Source organism: Otolemur garnettii, unplaced genomic scaffold, assembly GCF_000181295.1.
Source record: "Otolemur garnettii isolate 467f Iridium unplaced genomic scaffold, OtoGar3 scaffold00079, whole genome shotgun sequence".
NCBI lineage: Eukaryota > Metazoa > Chordata > Mammalia > Primates > Galagidae > Otolemur > Otolemur garnettii.
In genome coordinates this window covers 8710828-8718116 of record NW_003852474.1, presented here as the reverse complement: position 1 = coordinate 8718116, position 7289 = coordinate 8710828, and the positions used below count along the sequence as shown (strand labels likewise).

General features: G+C 41.3%; 1 protein-coding gene across 1 annotated transcript in view; it reads right to left on the bottom strand.

Moving 5' to 3' along the window:
• The window catches only part of MGAT4A (mannosyl (alpha-1,3-)-glycoprotein beta-1,4-N-acetylglucosaminyltransferase, isozyme A), a 103997-nt gene that overhangs the window by 75962 nt on the left and 20746 nt on the right, over window positions 1–7289 (bottom strand). The gene's annotated exons all lie outside the window — the stretch shown is intronic.

Here is a 7289-nt window from a genome sequence, read left to right as displayed (position 1 = left end):
CCACCAAACTGAGTCGTAATCTTTCTAAAGCAGCCCAAAAACAAACAAAAAAATCAGTTAGTTAATGTTCTATGATAGTCCAATGTTCTCAATTTAGTCCCCTCTACTAAGTCATCCATGAATAATATCCTTTCAGAGTTGAGAATACACCAAGTACAGATTCCAGACAACCTCTAGCACAACACACAGACTGCTTAAGCAGCTTTCCACCTGGAAAAATCAGACTGGGAGTCTGTTTCCGGAAACGGATGCTAGCCAACTAAGCTGAACATAAAAAAATACCATACCAAGCCCAAAGGCTAAATCTGCCAACTTTAACATATAAACAAGAAAGGCCTGCTGGCCAACTCTAAACTCTCCTTAGGTCCTGTTTTAAAATTAGGTCCTTATTTACAACACCTGAGACATTAAAGACTTTTCTTTAGAAAGTCCATATGGCAAAGACTTTACTATGCCATGACTTTCTGTGCCTGTGTGGAGAGCTTGCAGGATGTAAGGGCTCTGGATCTGGGAGCCTATCAGAACCACCTGAGGAAACACTGATACAATGCCCAGGGGCCACTAACGTCCCGCAGAACAGAGTAAGCAAGCTCATAAATCGTATCCCTGAAAAGCAACGGTAAAGCTACTCAAAGGAGGCAGAAACAACCATGTCAGTGCTCTGGAAATCAACCAAAGACATTTAAGAAACTGAGAAGTGTTTATTCATGAAAACTGCTGAATTCTGGATAGGAACAGCACAAATCTGTGACTTTCCTGCCAGTTGCTGCCCTCATCCCTCCCTGGCGTTGTCACTTCAGAAGCTTAACAAGGGTGGGGCAGGCAACTGCCAGCGGGAACTCATTAGATTTGGCACATTGTGGGTCAAGCAGCAAGGGAGGGCCAGGCTCTGCGATCCTGAGGCTGCTGTTCTATTTGGGGCAAGCAACGGACTGGCTGACCAGGCAGACCTAACAGGAAGTTCTAGGAAGTGAGACAGCTGTAGGGGACTTAAAAACTCTCCGTATATCCTAGGCTGACTATAGGCCAGAAGCCTGCCCAGCAGAGACCAGACTGGGCCCTTAACCAACACACACACACACACTTGGCTGACAAAGACCAGAGGAAAGTAAGAAAACAGCCTGTAGAAGGATGAGCTCCACAGTCCACCAACTCCATTAGCAGAGAAAGGGCCTACTGGCTTGAGGTGTCTGACCAACCTCTGGCTGAACACTACCCCATGCAGACCCAGGGGCAACCCCTCTAGGGAAACCACACTGAAAAATGAAAACAAATCAAAATCAAAGTATACAGAGCATGTACCTGTAACCCCAGCTACCCAGGAGGCTGAGGGCAGGGGTCTGGGACCAGCCTGGGTAACACACTGAGATCCTGTCTCTAAAGAAAAACAGAAAAACATTTTTAAAAAAAATTTAAAAATTTGGATGTAGAGACATCAGTGGTCAGATACTATGGGAAAGACAGCTTTAAAGACCCAGTCTAGCCCAGTTACCTAAACAAATGAGCAAACAAAACAACCACCACCACCACTTTCAGGAGTAAAAAGAAGCCAGAGCTGCATCAACGTATTATCTAAAACACATCGTAATCAACAAAAATGTATAAGACAGGCAAAGAAAAAAGAAAGTGTGATCATACTCAGGGGAGAAAAATTAAAAGCAGTCAATAGAAATGGTCTCTAAGTGTTCCCAGATGCTGGACTTACAGATGAAGACTTCAAAACAGCTACTATAAATAAGTTAAAAGAATGAACAAAGTTTGAAGAAAGAAAGGAAAATGTGATGAAATTGACTCAGTGATAGAGACTATAAAATACAAAACAAAGTGGAAATTCTGGAGTTGTTGAGACAACTAAACTGAAAATTTAACTTTGAGTGGCTCAATAGCAGATTTCAGATGACAGAACTCAACAGAAGAAATCAGTGAACTTGATGTCAGATTAACAGAAATTATTCAATCTGAAGAGCAGAAAAAAGATGGAAGTAAACTGAACAGAGCCTCAGAGGATGAGATATCATCCAGTGTGCACAGAAGAGAGAAAAAATAGTAAAAAACATATGAAAAAGAAATGGCTTCTCACAAACTAGGAATACAGAGGAACTTCCGTAATTTAGTAAAGAATATCTACAAAAAATCTATAGCTAGCATTGCGCTTAATGACGAAAGACTGGATACTTTTCCACTAAGATCAGGAATAAGGCAAGAATTTTTCTTTTCTCACTGTACTAAAGTCCTAGCTAATGCAATAAAACCAAAAAAAGGAAACAAATGGCACACAGATTGGGAGAAAAGAAATAAAACTGTCTTTGCAGGTGACATGATTATCTACATAGAAAATCCTAAAGAACTGACAAAAAAAAAACCCTCTTAGAACTAATACGTAATTATAGTAACACTGTAGGATATCAGGTTACAGTATCAATATACAAAATCCAACTGTTTTCTTATGTATCAGCAATCAACTAGAATTCAAATTAAAAATAGAATACCATTTACATTACTACCCCCCAAATTAAAATACCTAGGTACAAATCCAACAAAATATGTACAGGATCTATATGTAGAAAACTGAAAAACGATGCTAAAAGAAATCAAAGATCTAAATAAGTAGATATTTCATGATGTCAGTTCTTTCCAACTTACTCTTTAGAGAAAAATCAATAAAACCAAAAGTTAGTCCTTTGTAAGAATCTTCCCACAGAAAAACGATCCAGACTCAAGTGATTGTAAATGCACAGTTGCTTTCACATCAGAAATCAACTGATATAAAATACTGTATTAATTAAAGCACAAAGAACACATGAAAATCTCAACAGATGTATCAAAAGCATTTGACAAAATCTTACACTCATTCATGATTTAAAAAAAGAACTATCAAAAAACTAGGAACTTCCTAGTTCCATGCTGGGAAGTTTCTCACCATGATAAAGCATATCAGTTCAAAAACCTGCAATTCACATCAGATTTAATGGAAATAAGGTCAGGTTATCTACTCTGGTCACTTCTATTCAATGCTGTACTGGAGTTTCTAGGCAGTACAGTAAAGTCCCCCCTCCCCCCCCAAAAAAAAAGTCAGAAAGAAGAATATAAAGTTTCAAAGTCTCTAAGGAGGAGAACAAGTAATAAGATGAAGAATACAAGGCTCCTCTCAATAGCCATCAGAAGACATGTGTGGCTTTTCAACTTAAAATTTTTTTTTTTCATCTTTTTTGAGATAGTTTCACTCTGTTACCCAGGCTGGACTGCCATGGAGTCACCACAGCAACCTCAAATTCCTGGGTTCAAGCAATCCTCTTGCCTCAGCCTCCCATGTAGCTGAACTATAGGCACCCATCCTATCTCTATTTTTAGTAGAGACAAGAGTCTCACTGTTGCTTAAGCTGGACTCCAACTCCTGAGCCCAAGCAAATCCTCCTACCTTGGCCTCCCAGAGTGCTAGGATCATAGGTGTCAGCCAACCTAAAATTCTTTAGCCCAGCCTTCCACCAAGTATGAATCTAAATATTTGGACACGTAACCATTTAGGAAGCTACTGCAGAGTATGTTGCAGCAAAGCAAAGAAGACAGACAAGAAAAGAGACCAACTGTGGACCTAGAACACAGGGGATTCCAAGAAGGAAAGAAAAGGAACTTCCAGGAAAATGGGGAAGGGCAGTCCCAGAAGGACAGCTTTTCAGGAGACCCAGGACACCACCAGTCCCAACTGGAGAAGGACGGATCTTCAAGAGCAAACTAACTGGAAAGAAAATAAAATCAATAGGTTATCTGGTAGATTGGAGCACTTGGAAAGAACTGCTGATAGACACAGGGTATACCTAAAGAATCAACTACAAAAGAAAAAAAGACACACAAACTACACAGGGTATACCTAAAGAATCAACTACAAAAGAAAAAAAGAAAAGTGTACATGAGAAAAATGAAGCAATTATAAACAACAGGAAAAATAAAAAGTTGTGCAATAAAGGAAAGCTTAATACTTGGCTTAAAAGTCAGATATTCTTAGTCACAATACTATAAATATGAAATAATGATTGAACTACATTGGAAGAATGAGAAGATGGAACAATAGGTCTATTTTTCATCTGCATTAAGTTCACTGATGATGTCTAAAATTGAAAAAAAATCAAGAACTAGCAGTATATGTACATAACTTAGGAATATGGAAATATCAAAAAGAACAGCCAAGACTTGAAAATATCTTATGGGGGATGAGACTAAGAGAACACAGAAGAATGAAGCTCTGGATTTTTTCAATACAATCTTTCAGTGTTACTAGGTTTTTTTAACAATGAGCTTTTTTTTATTTTAATAAAAACCGTATTTAAAAACTGTGTATTAAAACACACGAACAGATAGCAATAACATGCTTTAATTGAAAGACCCAGAAAACAAATGCAGAAGGTCCACTTTGCTTATAGGGGTGCCAGAAAAACAAACACGAGACTCTCCGATCACAGAACCCAGGGGTATCGAGGGCATCGGAAAGACCAGGGTGAAGAAGTAGCAAGATGCTATACTCCGGGAGTTACTGACAAAGGCCAAGGGAACTTCTGTACTGGCTTCTAAGACCTGTTCTTTGCCATCATGGTGTACAGGTGACATGCAGGCAAGTAGTTTCCACAAATGTCAAAGGGACAGCTGCAGGTCACAGGAGTCATAAGGCATTTAAGCTAGAACCTAGGGAACAGGTAAGGGTCTAGCAAGAGGGTTGGGAGAGGAACATTCTGGTACCCATAGAGGTTATAGCAAGAGCAAAGAAGGCCAACAATTTGGGGTTAAGATTAAGTATCAAGACAATGAGAACTCAGAAAATGATGATATGCTAGATTCTGAAGACACCAGAGATGTAGGACAAGAAATTTAGAGTTATAAATAAAAATGATCTTCTTCACCTTACAAAACATCCTCAGCTGCAATCCATACGGTTGAAACACAGACCTCTACAGATTTCTTTGATATCGTGAGTTCATCATATCCCTCCTAGTTCACTCCCGCCTCTTGTCCTCTACCTGACCTCTGGCAGGGACAGTGTACCTAGACTCCAGGTTGTCTCAATCATTCCCACGCTGCACTTACATCTGTATGCCAGTAATACCAAAACGTACGTTTCTGTAACCTACACATCTCGCATTTATCACAGACCTCTCGATGCCCACCTGTAAGACGTGCTCTTCTCCCACTGTCCCCAGTCTTCATCAGTGGCACCCCATCCATCCAGCCTCTCACACCCAAACATAATCACTGTCCTTGATCTATTCCCTCATGTCCTACTCAGTGCATCAGTGCAGAGGCCAGGTCTACCTCAAAAACACAGGTGAATCGGCTCGGTGCCCGTGGCTCAAGCAGCTAAGGTGCCAGCCACATACACCTGAGCTGGCGGGTTCCAAACCAGGCCGCGACCCACCAAATAACAATGATGGCTGCAACCAAAAAATAGCCGGGCCTTGTGGCAGGGGCCTGTGGTCCCAGCTACTTGGGAGGCTGAGGCAAGAGAATCGCTTGAGCCCAGGAGTTGGAGGTTGCTGTGAGCTGTGAGCCAGGGCGACAGCTTGAGGCTCTGTCTCAAAAAAAGAAAAACAGGTGAATCCATCCACTGCCACCCTAGCCCATGTCAAGGACATGTCCACCTAATGGGGAAAAAAATCTTCTAATGAAATTACCCTATTTCCACTAGAAGTGTCTCTGAACAATGCAAATCAGACTATGGTACCCTCTTAGCATAAAACTTCCCAGTAGCTTCACACTGTGGAACAATGTCCAAAGATGTCATCGCAGCCTCTCAGGCTGATGCAGCCTGACCCTATCTATTTCTCCACTATCTCCTCCAATACTCTCTGTACTCCCTACCTCCTACCATGCTTTATCCACATGGACATTTTTTATGCCCTTTTTACAGGCCTCACTCATTCTTGCCTCAGGACTTCTGTACTTACTGTTCTACTAAGGGAGGCCCCTCTTCACTCTCCTTCTCTGGCTTTTTACCATTCAGGCCTCAACTCAACTGTCACCTCCTGAGAGAGGCCCTCTCTGACTGCAGCATCAGCCCTCATTCCCTCCCTAGTCAAAGCTTCACCCCTATCTGAAATAACTTAGTCCATCTGGCTGCTCACCTATTACTGTGTTAACCTCTGACCTTGCAGGGCATCTCTATAAATAGGCCCCAAGATAGCAAAGGTGCCACCTATCAGCACTTAGTACATGCTCAATAAACACCGAGTGAATGAAAAGATTAACCAAACTGAGGGAGAAAAAGGAGCAATACGGAGACAGCCATTTGGGAATTAAAGTGCACTATGCTAATAAACCCTGTAGCTAGGATTAGTATATTTCCCTCGAGAACAAATTCATTATTGCAGTAGCACTATGGCACTGAGCCCCAAGACCAATAAAGTCACTGTTCAGTTACTCCACCACAGTTGAGCACATCAGCTTCTGGAAAATATACCAAAGGAACACAACTCCCATAGGGGAAGAAATGTCCCCTAAGGTGTGCAACAGGAGGACATCTGGTGTGCCCTATTTCTACTTTATCTTTAATCCTAGCTTCCTGATACAGAAATCCAAGTTACCGTGACTCCAAGGTCAGAAAGGGCAAAACTCATTTCCCTGGAGAAGAGGGTTTATTAAGCTTTTAGATCTTAATCAGCTCACTAAAAGGTAACTTCCTTTCACTACTGCCTCAGAAAATTGCTTGCCACCCCCTCAGGGAATGTTTGTTCTCTCCTGGCAGTTTATACCTACTTGCATCTTCAAGCATTAATTGCAAGGCTGTGGCTGTGTTGGTTTCACGTGTGGGACTAATTCACTGGATCCTGCACTCTCTCAGGTACAGAGATTCACAGTGATTCGAAGAAAGATGGTTCTAGATCTCAGCTGCGTTTACCAGCGTGACTAAGCCAGTTCAACAGGATTCTGGTCCCCTGTTCCAGTCCCCTGCCTAGGACAGTTCCATTTTACAGCTGTCATCCCAGATTATTAGCTGGGCTCCCTTTACTCTCAAGTGCCCTAGTTTGGACAGTAAACTGTATGATCATCCTAAGTGCAGAGTAAATAAAAACTGTTTTCTTTAAAAATATTTACAGTCAAACAATGGGTTTGGTGATCAGGGAACAGTTTGAACTTCATAGAAACCAACCAGCAATAAAATTCCCATTACCAGACACAAAGAACTAACTGTAAGCAAACACTGAAACCAAAGAATACAATGTGGATGTTGAACAGAGTGATAAAAATAACACAGGTTTTGGCATGGTGTCCCAATCATTATCTTCCAGGATGTATGCAGGGAG